This window comes from Macaca thibetana, chromosome 12, assembly GCF_024542745.1.
Source record: "Macaca thibetana thibetana isolate TM-01 chromosome 12, ASM2454274v1, whole genome shotgun sequence".
Lineage (NCBI taxonomy): Eukaryota > Metazoa > Chordata > Mammalia > Primates > Cercopithecidae > Macaca > Macaca thibetana.
Window position 1 is genome coordinate 80,420,320 of NC_065589.1, and position 17,012 is coordinate 80,437,331.

General features: G+C 36.1%; 1 protein-coding gene and 1 long non-coding RNA gene across 6 annotated transcripts in view; one reads left to right on the forward strand and one right to left on the reverse strand.

Moving 5' to 3' along the window:
• KCNH7 (potassium voltage-gated channel subfamily H member 7) overlaps positions 1-17,012 on the forward strand; it is a 475,718-nt gene that overhangs the window by 264,391 nt on the left and 194,315 nt on the right. The gene's annotated exons all lie outside the window — the stretch shown is intronic.
• LOC126932959 (uncharacterized) overlaps positions 1-17,012 on the reverse strand; it is a 72,213-nt gene that overhangs the window by 23,956 nt on the left and 31,245 nt on the right. The window contains exons 3-4 of the long non-coding RNA XR_007718390.1: positions 10,701-10,739; positions 10,387-10,437 (exon numbers count right to left, since the gene is read on the reverse strand). This is a non-coding gene — a long non-coding RNA (uncharacterized LOC126932959). The remainder of the gene's footprint in view (positions 1-10,386; positions 10,438-10,700; positions 10,740-17,012) is intronic.

Genomic DNA, 17,012 nt, shown 5'->3' on the forward strand with positions numbered 1-17,012 from the left:
CCAAAACCAAACTAGGTATACAGCTAAGTACAAATGGAGTCTTACATCCTATTCCAGCAGGGATAATCTTGACCTTTTAGAATCACCTCTCTCTAAATCTCAAACTGCACAGGGAAGTATTGTTCAGCCATGCTTATCCAGCCCTGTCTAAATTGCCCTTCAGTTTATCCAGCCTATTTTGCTTTGCAAGCTGGCTTGTACTTGGAGATCTCCCCAGTTCTTCCTGCAGACACTGAGCTTATCATCTTCAAATGAAAAGTCTGAGGGGGAGTGCAACTCAGCAGGTTATCCTTTTACCATGAGTATCTCATTACTACTTTTTCTTTCTTTGGGTAGGTGGGTCCCTTTGTAGCAACAAGGTTTCAGGCATCTTTCTGGATTATTGCAGTTTTCTTAACTGTACATCAAACCAAGTTTCAATAAACTAAGATATATGACACTGTCATTTTACTCCTGGCATTTGATATCACATTTTTCCCAATAAGTGCAAATACTACCCAATGAAATAGATATTAATTTTCAATCAGTCTAGTGCCCTAATAGCATACCATTATATAAAAAAGTTTGCATCTTGGGTAAGAAAATCTGCATTTAAATACACTTTTTAAAAAAAAATCTTAAAAGAGTTGCAGTTAAACAAGGTAATTTTCCATGCTTAGAAAGGACAATCAGGGGATATAACCTCCAATGCCTCTTCTTATAAGGTAATAAGCTCTCACCACCAAAGGAATGTGCCCCAAATACTTGGTAATTGGTATAATAAAACAATGACTCTATTCTTGCTCAGCGTTATAGTAGTGATTGTTGTATTGTTCAGCCATTCATATATTTCATGCAGTTCTGAAAATAGCTATCCATTGTTATTTGATTTATTAAATTCTGTTCCATCACTTATGGATACAAAAGTGCAATTATTAGCAAAGTAAGTTGTGCAGTATGCAATGCTTGGATTGGAATTTAAAAAAAGAAAAACACAGTTTTTGAAGTTTGGGTCTATCTGCCTATTGGTTTCAGTCTGTCACAAATAAAGAAAGCAACCACTATTATTTGAAATTAACATGGAAATTCTTCTGCTTGGAAATCAAGGAGATATCCAGGGATCTATCAAATTTCAGTTGCCTGAAGCCTGCCACCATTAACCACTGTGGCCACTTCCATTCTTCAAAACTTGGGAAAATCGTGTTGCTGTATATCCTCTCTCTGAGTTTTAATTATAGGAAAGCAATGCCAATAAATACCTCACTGACCATCCTTGTGTGCAGCTAATATATTTTTTAAATTCTACCACATTTCAAAATGTTTTGTTCATTTCACTCCTTTCTGTGTCACCCAGACCTCTTGACATCCCGGGACCATTTCTATCTAGGAATTTGAAGGCTTCTCTCTACATGTTCCTCAGTTCCCACAGGGATCCTCTCCTTAAGTTTGTGCCCTCTATTTCCTACCCCAAACCAAGCACTCTTCTCAACCTCCCTGACTCTGCCCTGCTAAAAGAGGTTCTCCAATGACATCTGTTAGGGTGGGATTGTTGGATCTGTTCTCCTATCCAGTCCTCTTTCTCTTAACCCAAATAATTCACTGCTCATCTAGGACACATGATATTCAGAAGGAACCTTCTTTCTACAACAACACATGAAGATCTTGTCATTTTAAAATGTTGAATTGAGTTGCATTAAACAAAACTGAAGTGAATTAAATTGACTTGAATGCCATGGAATGAACTGGCATTATAAGATTATAATGACTATAAAGACTATAACTGGTATTATAAGATTGAGTGGAACAGAGTAATTTTGTGCTGGGTCCATCCTCTGAAGCCTCCCCTGTTTTTATTCTTAAAGTGAGCCCAATGTTTACTTTTTAGGGTGATAATTTCTTTCATGTTTTGGCTTTTATTTAAACCCTTTTATTTACAAAATGAATCATACAATATATCTTCCTGAAGGATATGTGCTGGGTCTGATTCATTTCTTGTTACTTTGTAGGCACTCAGAAAAATCTTTTTTCCTTTGGTCTGGGAACCAACTTACCCACCATTTCTAAGTGATGGACATATGCTGTGAACCATAAATAATGTAAACACATTAGCACTGCCAGAGGACAAGGGTTCAGTTAGAAAGACCTTCTAGACTGTGAGCTATGATGCCTTTAGTACAAGCTCAAAAAGGTCACAGAGTTGCATTCTCTGCATATTTTCAAGAGAATAGCCTGGAGCACATGTGACCTGATCTATAGTCAAGCCCATTTTGAATGAAGGTAGACAACTACTAGAGGAATAGCAACAGCTATTTAGGAGGGTGTCACCATTATTTTTTCCAATCCAAGAAAACAAGTTATACTTCTCCATTAAAGGTCATTTTAAAATAACTACCAGAGTATTTCAGAAATGAGAAATCATTGTTTCTAGGTAACTCTTTCTCCCCACAGTTCCAGTCGTCAGCTTTCTGAAAAACAAAACAAAAACAAAACAAACAAAAAACATGTTTTCTATCTTTGATTACTCTATCTACTCTGTGCCTGTCTTGGCTAGGGTTCATCATTAAATCAACTACTTCTGTTGCCATTATAAGAAATGTAGACTTTCGGGAAGGCTTGTTACATTTTAGAAGTACCTACCCTGTTCAACAAATGGTACTTTCATCTGTCCCCTTTTGCTGCAGGGGCAGTTTATCTGCCAATATCCCTGGAGTTGTTCCCTAACTGTTTCACTGCACCAAGGATGAGAGGCCCTACAGGTTTTTTGTCCTGAAACCCGTATGTCAAACACTAGGTAGGTTAACGAGTCTCCAACCTACTCACTGAAACTGAGGAAAACAGAAGTTTCATATTGACATAGCCGAGGATCAAGAAGGACATTACCTCCTTGGAAAAGTGATTACAGTGGCTCTTTCCATAAACTTCCATCAGCCAAGATGTGCTGCATCTCCCTCTACAGGAACCAAAGTTGAATAAGCCTGCATTTTACTGATGCTCCTTTTCTATTTCCCAGGAGAGACTAAAAAGTGGCTCAGCCTACAAGGGAGCCAAGGGACCACTTTAGCATGACCCTGATTCTTGAGGAGATACGAGCTTCATATGCAGATGCAGTGAAGTCTCCCTTCCGGTCCCATTCTCTGCTCAGTCAGTACAAGTAAGAAATACCTTGGCTTGCTGCTCAAATTATGTATATGACTCAAGGATCCACAGAGCCCTCGTAAGCCTCATAAATGAGCTCAGGAAAAAAAAAAACATATTTTTCTTCATGCTAAGCCTGAATTTCACTAACAAATAGAATTATTTTATTATTCAATCAGTCCAAGTGTAGCTGTCTCAGTAGATAGGTAGACATAACATATAGTTGATTTCCTTGCCACAGATAAAACAAAAACAAAAACAAAACAAAAAAACATAAATCTGAATGACAACTAATTTTTGTTTTCAGTAGAGCTGAAAATAATAATTACAATGGTAACAATGATTATAATTTGGTAGGATTTTCATCATAAAATGTTAATTTTCCCAATGATAGCAAAGGATGCTTACAAGGGAAATAGGTCCCACTTCTACACTCAGGAATTACTTTTCTCCTTTGCATTTATAAGTGGATATACCCCAAACGTCAGTTCCTATGCCACGAATGAGCATGATCTCTCCAGATGCCACCTTCCAGTCAGCCCAAGGCAAAACACTAAAGTGGATAAAATACTCCAGTTTTCTGTTTTTCTTTTTCACGGTCATCTAAGCTTCAGCCCTGGCTTCCTAACATTCCGGTGTCATGCTCTACCCTCATCTGCCCTGCTTGAGCCCTGAACTGACCTTCATAGAACAGAGAGCCCAAAGCTGGGGGTCAGAAGCCTTGGCCATGTCACTAGCTGGTTTGTCATGCATTAGATGTGTCACTGGCTTCTCTCTGTGAAGTAGAAATAATATCTACTTTACCAGGATGTGATAAGGACTGACATTATATATGTGGAAACATGTTTGAAAGTTGTAAAGCACAAAATAAACCTAAATATTTAAACACCTTGAAATAACTTATGCTAAATGCCTGACTCAATAAATATGAATTTGCTAAAAAATCATTTTTAATAAATGTTACTTTCATATGCCCCTTTTTGGTGTTGTCTCAGCTAGTGTTGAAGGACCCGCTCTCTCTCTCTTACAATAGAAACAATTTCTGTGTAAAACACCCCAAGTCACTAAGGGCACACTTGACGCATGTATGCATTGTAGCCTAGGGGCTGGTCTCAATAGTCCTTGGAATCCAATACTAGTGGAAGAATCATGGATTTTGGAAATAGGCATACTTGGAATTATATCTCAGCTCAGCCAATTAGAAGTTCTATGACCTTGGGCAGGTAACTGAATCTCCCTAGGCTCTCTTTCTTTAACTGTAAAACGGAAATAGCAATACCTATGTGGCAGGAGGCTGACACTAGTAAATACAAATATATAAAATAGTTTTCACTCATTTAATTTGGAACTTGTGGAAAATTCTAGCAAACAATAGTCTTGTAAATAAAACTGCTTAGTGTGGAGTAAGCAAGTTCACTCTATGGAGAAAAAAGTAAATGAAGTGATTTTATGTTGACATAGTCTTTTGAAGTTTGTGACATAGTCTTTTGAAGTTTTTGAAGTACTTTTCCTTGAATCTTCCTCATCTAGGTTGGTATGACTCTGTGAGGAAAGGAACAGGTTGTATTCTCTCAATTATGCAGAAGTAACTGAAATTAGGTTATGTGCCTTGGCTAAAGTTGCAGAAGAAAATCACAGGAATGGGGAAGCTGAGTCTGGTGCTAAGAGCCTCAAATTAAATAATTTTGATCCAAGATCCTCATTTTCTCAATTAAAGGCCAGTTCCTGTAACGAGTTTCCAAATCTCTTCAGGTTCCTCAATAGATGATTTCCCTGCTTTCTTCCCCTATCTATGAATAGATGATAGATAGATAGATAGATAGATAGATAGATAGATAGATAGATAGATAATTAGATAGATAATGCTTTGATATGGACTTAAATGAGGGAGAGTAAGGAGAGAAATTTCAGGGAAAGCTGGGTGTGTTGACTCATGCCTGTAATCCCAGCACTTTGGGAGGCCAATGCAAGAGGATTACTTGAGGCCAGGAGTTCAAGAACAGCCTGAACAAGAGAGCAAGACCCAATCTCTACAAAATAAAATAATTTTAAAATATCTGGGCATGATGGTGTGCACCTATAGTCCCAGTTACTCAGAAGATTGAGGCAAGAGGATCACTTGAGCCCAAGAGTTCAAGGCTGCAGTGAGCTATGATCACTCCACTGCACTCCAGCCTGGGCAACAGAGCAAGACCTGGTCTCCAATAAATAAATAAATAAATAAATTGCAGGAAGAGTTTATAATACAGTACCCTAGTTGAAAAAGTTCCTATTCTTCATAGTTCTACCAGATCTAATTAAAAACTTACCTTTCCTTTCTTTCTGTCACCTCTTTTCTCTTCACTTCTTTCTTTCATTACAAGACTCTTGGTCATCATTAGAATCTTTGCTAGATCTAAAAGTATATGTTTTACCACTTTTTTTCTTTGTACCCACTTGTAAACAGGCAAAAACAAAAACCCAGAAAACTCAAAACACTAGAAACATTTTTGCATTGAGGTGGACTCTTTTGAGGGGGAAAAGTGTGAGGCACATTGAGGAAAAATAGATTTAAGTGAGAGAAAAGTTTAAGATTAGGTAAAAAGGAAGGTGTGGCTAATTTCATTAGCTGTCTCAAGTTTTCTGCCTTAAAAGAAAACATTCCATTAAGGAATAGGTCCCATTGCAAGTATTTCTCCGACTTTTTAAATCTTGGCATAGTAGAATTGGGAGACATTTCATCTCCTTCCTTCTCACTATCCCCAAAACTCTGATGAGTTTTACAGATGAGAAAATGAAAGCTAGAAAGGTGATATGACAGGCAAAGTTGCAAAGAAGTTGAGGGAGCTGCAATTATTCTTGTCTTTTGCAACATGAATTTCTAATTCTTAGCCTCAAAGAGTGTCAAAGAAAAAAGTTTAACAAACCAAATGTTAGTAAAATCACAGTTAGAAAATTTCATGAGAGGATTTGAATTCTTCACATCAATTAAAAACAAATACGAGTTACTTGGTATGCAGCCATGATCTTGCTTTATGCGAAGATTAGATGTTGCTATTTAAAAAAATGCTCTTTTGCCAAATTCAGACCTCTTTCAAAACTCATAGGTTCACTTTTAAATCAAACCCAAATTACGTCGTTCTCAAAGTTGTACATGGAAAAACCCCATTTTCTTCAAGTGAGTCAGCTGTCTGAAAGATTATTCATAATGTTTCCAGGACTGAAATAATAAATTGTTTGGTTTAATTTTACAACTACATGGCAAACTGAGAAATTAAATTGCAAAATGTCTCTGTGAGCTAATTTTAAATTTTTAAAACTAATCTACAACTGACATAAACATAATTTCCAAGGCAATATATAGTTTTTCTGGTTAATTCACAAATAGATGCTCTTGTTTTAAAAAGGCAATGCAGTTACATGCAGAAGAACAGAGCAGATAATAGTGGCCAGAACCTGAAATTTTATATGTTCCCTGGGAAAGTCAGTCTTTAGGGTTATCAAGTGCAGCTGTTGGTGCTGGTCGAAATATAACATAGTAGGATATAACGTTCAGGAAACTTGTGGGTAAACAAGAGCCAGCTAGCCAGGACAGCATTTGGAATTAGGAGATCCAACAGAAGTTAAGGGGTGACTCGACTGGCAGCAAAGCAGTGTCAGGAATTCCAGGCAGGCAGGTGGGAAGGGAGCCCCAGGCAAATCTGTGTACAAGTAACAGAGTCCCAGACATTAGAAAGAGGCAGACTGAAGTCCCCTGTGGAAGAATATTCTAGAGGAACAAGTTCCAAGGCTGGGATTCAGACAAGAAAGCAAGAGTAGGGTAAATGTGGGAAGAAAACCACGATTGAGGAATAAGGCAGAAAGCCAATTATTCTGCTTGATCTACAAGGTCAGGGTCAAACTAGCGGCAGATGTGATTTGATCCTGTGTCCCCAAATAGAAGGCTTTACACGCTCTAAACCCTCCCATGCATGGTCAAATTCCCAGTTCTAGATCCCGGCTCAGCCTGCCTGCCAAGTGACTTAGCTAGAGAAGAGGGGGTTGGGGCTGTGCAGAGGCAAGACCTGGTAAGAATTCTATATTTTTTCCACAATTACTGAAACATTGAAGGAATAAAAGCCTCACATGCCCAACACTTCCACTAGCATTTGGTACCATATGCCAAGGATAGCTCATATAATATTTAGTATTCTCATCTACCTTAGCATGTAGCATTCCAGCTGAAATACATGTGATCGTAAGAAGCAACAATAGTCAATGTTTTACTTTTGTTAAACAACCTGATAATACTGCATAGAGGAAAGAATGTGCAACTGAATCTCCAAAGGCAACCTTTGTGTGATGGGCCTGCTGGGACTGACTGTAGCTTCTCTGCCACCACCCAGCTTTGCTCTTGTCACGTGTAGTCTGGCGGGATGAGCTCACAGCCTCCTTTCACCTCCAGCTTTCTACACTTCTGTTCCAAAACTCCAAGGGATGAACACTACTAAAGAACCCAAGGATTGTTCTTCTAGAAAGTGCCTGTGGCATTCATAACATTGAATATTTAAATGAAAACCCAAAAACTCTTTTGGCTCTAAGGGGCTTCAGAAAGTAATTACAGTCTATTAAGTAAATAAGCTTACGTTTCAAGTGCACTTATGCAACTGTATTAAGAGACCATAATAAAGGAACTATTACAGTTCTATTGAGCCAGCTTTCTAACAGGTATATAATTGAGTTTTTGTTCTTCCATTCTTTTTTTACAAAGAAGAGGAAATTAATACTTTAAAAAATGCTAGAGTTAAAAAGAGACTATTAAAGCCCTAAAATAATGAGTTGAGACAGGCTCGTCTGTCAACTTGAAGAATGGCTAATGAAAAGTCAGAATGTACAGCCCAAACTCTCCAAGCAGTCACATTTGCATTGTATTAAACATTTATGTTTATTAATCTTCAGTGTACAGTATGTACTTTGCAACGTCCAGTGAAAAATATAAACATCCATGCCTTAGAGATGCAAACTACACCTGTGTTGTATAAATTTGTTCAATGGATATTCAGTGAATTATGTGATTTTACATAATTAAATACTAATATTTAACACAAATTTCAAACTCTAAAATATTACCTACTTAAGAGTAAGGGATTTGATGATAATTTGGATAAATTAAGAATTATGATTCAAAATTTATTCTCTTCTTTTTATAATATATTCATGATTTTTATAGCAACCTGTCCTCACAGGCATTTTTTTCCTGGTAACTATGCCACAATGTTCTTACATAGGTATTAAACTGTGATCCAACTATCTCTGCATTTTCCTTAAAAAGTTGAAAATTAGAAGCTCCCTGCCAGTTGAATGTATAATAATATTTTGTAAAGCAGTCAAGTATACCATATTGAACATAACAACATATTGGATAAATTTTCCAAAGCAGTACCTAGAATAATTTTGTTATTCTTAATTTAGATGTATGCAACATAAACACACACAAAAAAAGGTGGCCGAAATACTTTTGTCTACCTGGTGGACTAAAGAAAATAATAATGTTCTCTACAGGTATATTAAAATAATACATATATTATCACAAATCTTTTAAACATGTAATTAATAAACTCTTTGTAAATTTCCAAGCAATGTAATTGCATAGCTTGCTATTTTCTAAGGTATGTCCATGTAAATCTTTATGCCTGATCTTCATTTATTTTAATTATGCTATTAGTATTACTTTTATTACATCAAACTTTTTATTCATTTTTGTATATCTTTCATCAGCAAATGTTTAATAGTTTCTCTTCTTCAGCCCTTGAGTGGTTAGACACTGTCATATTAAAAAAGAATGAGCTACTATTCTTACCCTTCAGGTTCTCGCACCCAGTCATGGCTTGATTTTATAATTCCTCCATCTCTTATCATAATTTCCCTTTTGACTTTTCTACACATGATCCTATTTAACTTTTTAAGTTAATTTGCATAAATATTTTCCCTCATATTTCAGAACATTTCTTGAGGAAATTAGTTTCTGATTTTCCCTCATATTTCAGAACATTTCTTGAGGAAATTAGTTTCAGGGTATATTGAGATCAAATATAAAAATTATTAGGCCATGTTTGTAATTTCATGACCATTTTCTACAGAATGCAAAGTCATAGCATCTTTTAAAATTATTTATGTCATACATTTATGTTATACATGCAATATCTGGGAAAAAACATAAAGTTACTATATAAAGCTTAAAAAGTTTGCATTCTTTTTGCTAGACCTCTAGCTAGACTTCTTTCTTTTGCATATTTCTTATATATCTTTTATATTTCCTCTTTATTTCCACTCTAACAGCTCTAACTTCATCCTTTGACTCATAAGTACCATTGACTGCTGGTCATGCAATTCAACAATACATATTTAACGAAGAAAAAATGTATATTAAAATGTCACTCAATTTTACCTCATTTTAATATTTGTATATTTAATCAACTGGAAATAAAAATTACACAAATTACAGTCACACATTGCTTAGTTATGAGGATATATTCTGAGAAATGTGTCATTAGGTGATTTCATCCAAATGCAAATATTACAGAGTGTACTTACACAAATCTAGAAGGTAGAGCCTACTATACACCTAAACTATATGGTATAGCTCCTACATTACAAACCTGTAAAGCATGTTACTCTACTGATGTGGTTTGACTTTGTGTCCTTACCCAAATCTCATCTTGAATTGTAATCCCATAATCGCTAGGTGTCATGGGAGGGACCCAGGGGGAGCTCATTGAATCATGGGGGTGGTTCTCCCCATGCTGTTCTCATGATAGTGAGTGAGTCTCATGGGATCTGATGGCTTTATGAGAGTCTGGCATTTTCCCTGCTTGCATTCATTGCCTCTTCTGCTGCCATGTGAATAAGGACATGTTTGCTCCCCTTTCCACCATGATTGTAAGTTTCCTGAGGCCATGCTGAACTGTGAGTCAATTAAAACTTTTTTCTTTATAAATTACCCAGGCTCAGGTATGTCTTTATTAGTAGCATGAGAATGGACTAACACATCTTCCAAATACTGTAGGTAATTGTAAAACAATGGTAAGTATTTGTATATCTAAACATAGAAAAGGTGCAGTAAAAATATGGTATTATAATCTTATGGGACCACCATCCTATATATAGTCTTTCATTGATGGAAACCTCATTATGTGGTGTATGACTGTATTTAACACCTTTAAGGTCTTAACATAAATGACTCTTTGTTTCATACATACATTTGTATTATCCAAATTATTCTTGTTATTTGAAAATTATTTATTGAGCACTTACTGTGTGCCAGTGAATAAAACAGGGAAAAAATACTCTTATACAGCCTGCAGTCTGGAAAAGAAAGACAAACAATACAAATAAATATACAAAACTTACAAGGTATATGCTTTTATATCATTTCCTGCCATAATCACTTGGATGTTCTACTGAAACCATAGTTGCTTTTTCACTGTGGGAGGAAAAATACAAATTGAAAACCACTTGCCACCCATGAAGTACACTTCCTAGCAAGGGTACAGACAATCGACATGTATGATAGTGGTAACATCCACTATTCTCACTTTTACAGCCCCCAATTTCGTATGAACGCTTACCTTGTTAGCCTCACCAAATGGCTTTTGGACTGTTATTTTCTGAAAGGAAGGCAGGAAGAAAAGAGAGTAAAAAAGAGGGATCTCCTTTGTTCCTAATGCTTTGTAAATTTCAATTTTTTATTAGAAGATCATTTGGAAGATAGAGTATAAAGAGTTATGTTGGAATATCGTATCTATTAAAGTGATCATTTTGTAATTATCATCTTCTTTCTGCTAAGGAATGACCATATTCATATTTATTCCAATATTGTCTTTGGAGAAAACTCAACAGTGTATTTGATATCATCTTACTTTTTCAGTTATTTTATTTTCTTGTATGTGTTAAGTTCATGCCATACACAGGTATAGTAATAGGCCTGCCTTTCTTTGGTGAAAAATTGCACTGTTGTCATGTATTAATAGATTTTATCCCTTGAATACATGAATCCTTCCATCCCATCCAGCTCATCAAATCCTACTATTTTTTTAAGACTAGGCTTAACTGACACTCACCCATTCAGGTGGAATGGTTTCACCTTTCCTTTGGATACTCCTGTGTTCAGTATATAATTTTATCATAGCTGCTGATACAAAAATCTGATATTTAGCTATTTACAAATCTTGATCTCTACCTGACCATCACCTTTGCTAATCAGAATGGAAGCCCTACAGTGGCAATTACTCTGTCTTGTCTTTGTAGCTTCAAGCAAAAACTACCTGGTCTTTACTAGGTACGTAATAAATGTGGTCCTTATTAGGTACTTAATAAGAGTTTTCTGATTAAATTAATAATGAATCAATGAATAAACGTTGTCTACATGAGATGATAAATTGACTATCTTTTATTTTTCCCTCTTGCACTTAATAATCATATTTTCAAGACAACTCATTTGATTTAAGCAGGTAGTTTGTGGTTGCAGGATAGACCACACAGAACTGAGTCTGTGAGCTAAGTCTCATTCTAACGTTGTTATAAATAAATGAGCTGTACATGGTTACAAAGCCTTTATTGAACACCCGCAAGTCCCAAAATATTATGCTATCCCCAAGTAATATTGGATTGAAAAGCAACCATGCTTTACACAAAAACAGATTTTATAAAAGACATTAAGCCCAGGTAAGTGTCCTGGCTATGAGGCTGGTAAACTCCATGAATTATGATGGAAAGGGGAAGTACAGAATAATAAACAACAGACGCTTTTTTTTTTTTTGAGGAGGAGGAAAGGGTCGGTGCTGGTAGATTCCCCAAAAGGCAGTGGCCTCTTTGGTGAATATCTTTTGAAAGCTTTCAGTCCCCCACTATGAGCATTAATGTGGCAGGTCATGGTTCCCAGATAGATGAAAGGAACCTGTAAAATATCTTAAAACATAAAATAATATGCTCATATTTATTAAGTATTTAGTATACAAAGTACCTTATAGCTATTAAATTACTTATCTTCACAAAAAAACCCCTTTGTCATCACTGTGTTTTATGGATGAAAAAAACAAAGGGTCAGGAATTTGTCCAAGGTCACATACTTCAAAATAAAGTTAATATTTGAATGCAAGCACACTTACACCAAGTTGTTAGTACATTCCTAGCCACTAGCCTGCTCTCAAACTTAAAATATATCAGGAAAATGTTTCAGATGGTGAAACTTTATAAGTAAATTTTATAAAGCAATAAACCTTATAAATAAAGCTTCACATCCTTTGTAATAATATTGGGAGACCAAGAGCTGACGTCAGACTCACAATGTCCTTGTATGTATTTAATGATGGAAACAAGTCTTCTAACTAAGCACCATTCAACAAGTGACTATTTACTGGGACAGGCTGAGATCTTTCATACAGAAACATAATGCTGACTTTTTCTTTCCATCTTATTTTGCCATTCAGTAAAAACTGTCATCCTTTGGTGCTACTTATCTAGATATTTTTGTATGCTCCTAATTTTCCCAATATTTATGCATAAAATATATGTTCCAGTAAGAGTATATACTAAATAATTAGAATTTATTTAAATAGATTGTGTTATCTGACTTATGTAAATGGAGGTTTTCCTAGGACTAGTTAAGTTCCTCAAGCAAAATAATGTATTTGCATTGTTGCTAAACAAGTGATGATCAGGAAATCAATATTTCATGTTAATCAAGTCTAAATGTTGTGTAAAAAATACCTATCTGGGGAAGAAAAAGGCATACCATGGTAACTGAAGGAGGTAGGAAATAATTACTCCTTCCTAGGGACAATATTCAGACTCAGTAGCTGGCATTTTGCCAGCCCAGCAGATGGACATATTGAAGCCCCTACTTGTTGGTATGAAATATTAATAGTGAGGGCATGATTCCAACCTGAAAACACAAAAACAAATTACTTTGGAAGTTAAGGGGATATACCATTACCAATCCATCTCTGAGCTGAATTAGCCTTTAGATATAAAAATGGCTCCCTATAACAGTCTAGTCCAACGTTAGAGTTATTTTTAACCGAGTGGGGTTTTGGAGAGACTATAAAAAAAGAAAGATGATTTTCCAAGTTCATGAAATGTGAAATAAGCAGTTTGATGCAGAAGAAGATATAGTGACATGAACATGCTAAAAGTGAACAGAATGGGGATCTAACCTTTAATGAACCTCAGAGGCAGGACCATGTAGTAATTTTACAGATGCAAAAATATTATGTTGTACTTCCTTAATCCTAAACCAATAATCCTTCTCATCCTTGATGTTACAAAGCATTAGTGGTCAAGGTCATGCATAAAATGTTCTGCAATATGGGAAAATAATAAGGGAAAATAACCTGTATAAATGTCTCTTTAAATTTACCACAGAGTCTTCCCAAAGTTTTCCAAGAAAGAAAAGCAGAACAGATCAATTATGTAAGCAATTTTAGGGGTTAGTGAATTATCTTTCACTTCTCCGGAGCCCAATTTCCTCAGGGGTATGTGGCTTGCTTTATGTTGGCAGATGTAAGAAGATTCATTGAGAAGAATTCTGCAAATGTAACATTCCCTCTCAAGGTCTACTCTAACGCTCTTAACTGGGACTCAGCAACTGTGAAGTCTCTGCCTGGTTTCTTAACCTTTGTCAAGTCATTTAAACTCTCTGGGTCATATCCATAAATCAGATAGAAGAAATACAGGTCCCAACCATGCTATCCAGGGATTCTAGCGGGAGATATTGTTAATAATAAATAATAATGGAGGGGTAGAAATAGAGATGGAAAAACAGGATCAAAGGAGCAACATCTTCAGTGACTTAAAAATTAATTATATGTGGTAAGAATTGTTTTAAAGTTAATCGTATGTAGGGAAAAACATACAGAAAAAATGAAATACATAGATTTTAAGGTTTGAAATAAAATAATTTTGAATTGTACCAGTTTATTGCTATTAAAGAATGAATGACCAATGAAGACATTATTGTAGATAACAACTTTTTAAGCCTGAGCCTCTGAGAAGAATAGCTGTGAGTTTTATTGGGAAAATATATTTCTTAAATAATCCCACAATAAATCATTGCTGTACACACCAGGTGCAAGAAAATGCTAAGGAGGAAGAGAAAGAACTAGAAATTAATGTTCTTTGTAAGATGACAGATTGTCAGATTTAGATGCTGTCTATAACTAAAAGGAGAAATGCCATGAAGTCACTTCTTAATATCTAATAGGATTTCATTTTAGAGCTCTAATTACATGCTTTCACCCACAGCCAACATGCTGTGTTAGTTTTCTTAGTTTACACTTTGTAAATTTTGAGCTCAGTTTTCACTTCTATTTTTAAAGATTAGTAGGTAAGTAGTCATATTTGACAATTCAAGGTCACAACACAAGAAATTGAATCTTTGCAAAGGCATTCTTTATCTGAGGCTTGCACCCTTTCACTGCAGATTATTATAAGCTAGAAAAAGAAGAATCATTTTGTGTTCTCAGCCATGCAAGCAAAACCACCACAAGAAGGATGTGTGTGCCTGTGTGTATGTGTATGTAAATTCCTATATTGTGTTAATCAAGAAATATAATATAAGGTAAAGTAATTAAAATGCAACTGCTCGCTTATCTTAAAACACTTATTGGTTGCTGCTTTCTAAATGGTACCATCTATGTGTCTGGTGTTTTTGTATAAGCCATTTTATGATTTCATGCTGAAAACCCCCAACAAGGGAGTTAGAATTAATTGAGCAGTCAGATGAAGAAAGCAGGTTCGCTCAGTTAGTAGATGGCAGAGCTCAAACTCAAGCCCTCGGCCATTGTCCTTGCCTGGGAGGTACTTATCACTGCACATTTAAACTCAGTGAATGTGCCATCTTTCACTTAGTGGCAGTTGCTTAAATTACAAGTGTCAAAAACAATTGCCCTATGAAAAGTGACCCTGCGTTTCTGAGTCAGCTAAGAGACGGTTTGAAGAAAGACCAATATCCTACCCTCATCCTCGAACTTTGGCAAAAGTGATAGGTTCTCCACCAGGGCAAGCATTCTTCTCTCCTGTAACTGCCACTTTCACACTGGGCTATGTGACACAAGTGTGGACACCCAATACAAAAGACGAATTCTAGGAGGAATGAGTTTGTGCTAGATCATTTAAATCATATCTTGCTAAAAGTCCAGGAATAGCAAGATGGGCAAGACAAAGAAAGTAACAGACATTGAAGAACTGGTTTGCAAGATTCCATCACTTTATTCGCTGGCAAGCTGCTTCTCTTTGGTGGAAGCCACCCTTCTCCTACCTCCTGTCAACACCCTCAGCTTCCTCAAAGCCCAGGTCCAAGTGAGAAGGATCCAGTGAGAGGCAAGTTCACCTCCCATGCTCAGTCATCTGAGCTAAGGACCGAGTACTTTTACCTGGGTGGTCAACAGCAAGAATATCTGCTCTCTTATACTTTGTCTTTGCTACAGCATCTTGGACTCACCCCAAAGCCACTGTGCAACTAGCTCAGAACAGGACACAGGATGCCCAACCACCATATTAGGGGCCTGCACAGTGTTCACTGTGGCACATACACAGACAGAAGGAGCCATCAAGCCCACATCCTTACAACTGAAGCCTGTTTCAATTACCTAACTTTTACATTATATATGAACACCATTTTAATAAAACCATTCATATTATACATCAACCATCAATTTTTATTAAAAAGTGATGCAAAATTTGCATATTGCAAAGCAAAGGGAAAGTTTACATTTTTTGAAATTATACTTTAAGTTCTGGGGTACATATGCAGAATGTGCAGGTTTGTTACACAGGTATACATGTGCCATGGTTGTTTGTTGCACCCATCAACCCACCAACTACTTTAGGTATTTCTCCTAATGTTATCTCTCCCATAGCCCCCCACCCCCTGGCAGGCCCCATTGTGTGATGACCCCCTCCCTGTGTCCACGTGTTCTCATTGATCAACTCCCACTCATGAATGAGAATATGCGGTGTTTGGTTTTCTGTTCCTGTGTTAGTTTGCTGAGAATGATGGTTTCCAGTGTCATCCATGTCCCTGCAAAGGACATGAACTCATCCTTTTTTATGGCTGCATAGTATTCCATGGTGTATATGTGCTACATTTTCTTTATTCTGTCTATCATTGATGTGCATGTGGGTTGGTTCCGAGTTTTTGCTATTGTGGACAATGCTGCAATAAACATATGTGTGCATATGTCTTTATAGTAGAACACCATCAAAAAGTGGGCAAAGGATATGAACAAACACTTCTCAAAAGAAGACATTTATGCAACCAACGAACATATGAAAAAAAGCTCATCATCACTGGTCGTTAGAGAAATCCAAATCAAAACCACAATAGATATCATCTCATGCCAGTTAGAATGGCGATCATTAAAAAGTCAGGAAACAACAGATGCTGGAGAGGATGGGGAGAAATAGGAACACTTTATACTGTTGGTGGGAGTGTAAATTAGTTCAATCACTGTAGAAGACAGTGTGGCGATTCCTCAAGGATCTAGAACTAGAAATACCATTTGACCCAGCAATCCCATTCCTGGGTATATACCCAAAGGATAATAAATTATTCTACTAGAAAGTTTACATTTTCACTTAAAAAACTGGTTTAAAGAGAATGAAATGTTGATTCTTTTCAGCAACAACTGCAACTACGACTACTTCATAGCAAAAGCAACAGCCACAGCAGAATAGATAAATAAAGAAAAGAGTTTAAAGGAAGAAAAGGAGCATATGCATTATGTATCACAAATGTTCTATATAAATTAGATACATAATTATAATCTTGATAGAATGTAAACAAAAATGTCAGATTTCAGAGAACTCTACTGAACAAAACTTTTCATTCTGTAAAATCCAACAGTCAGTAAAAACAAAATTTCCAGATAGTAAAAAAAAAG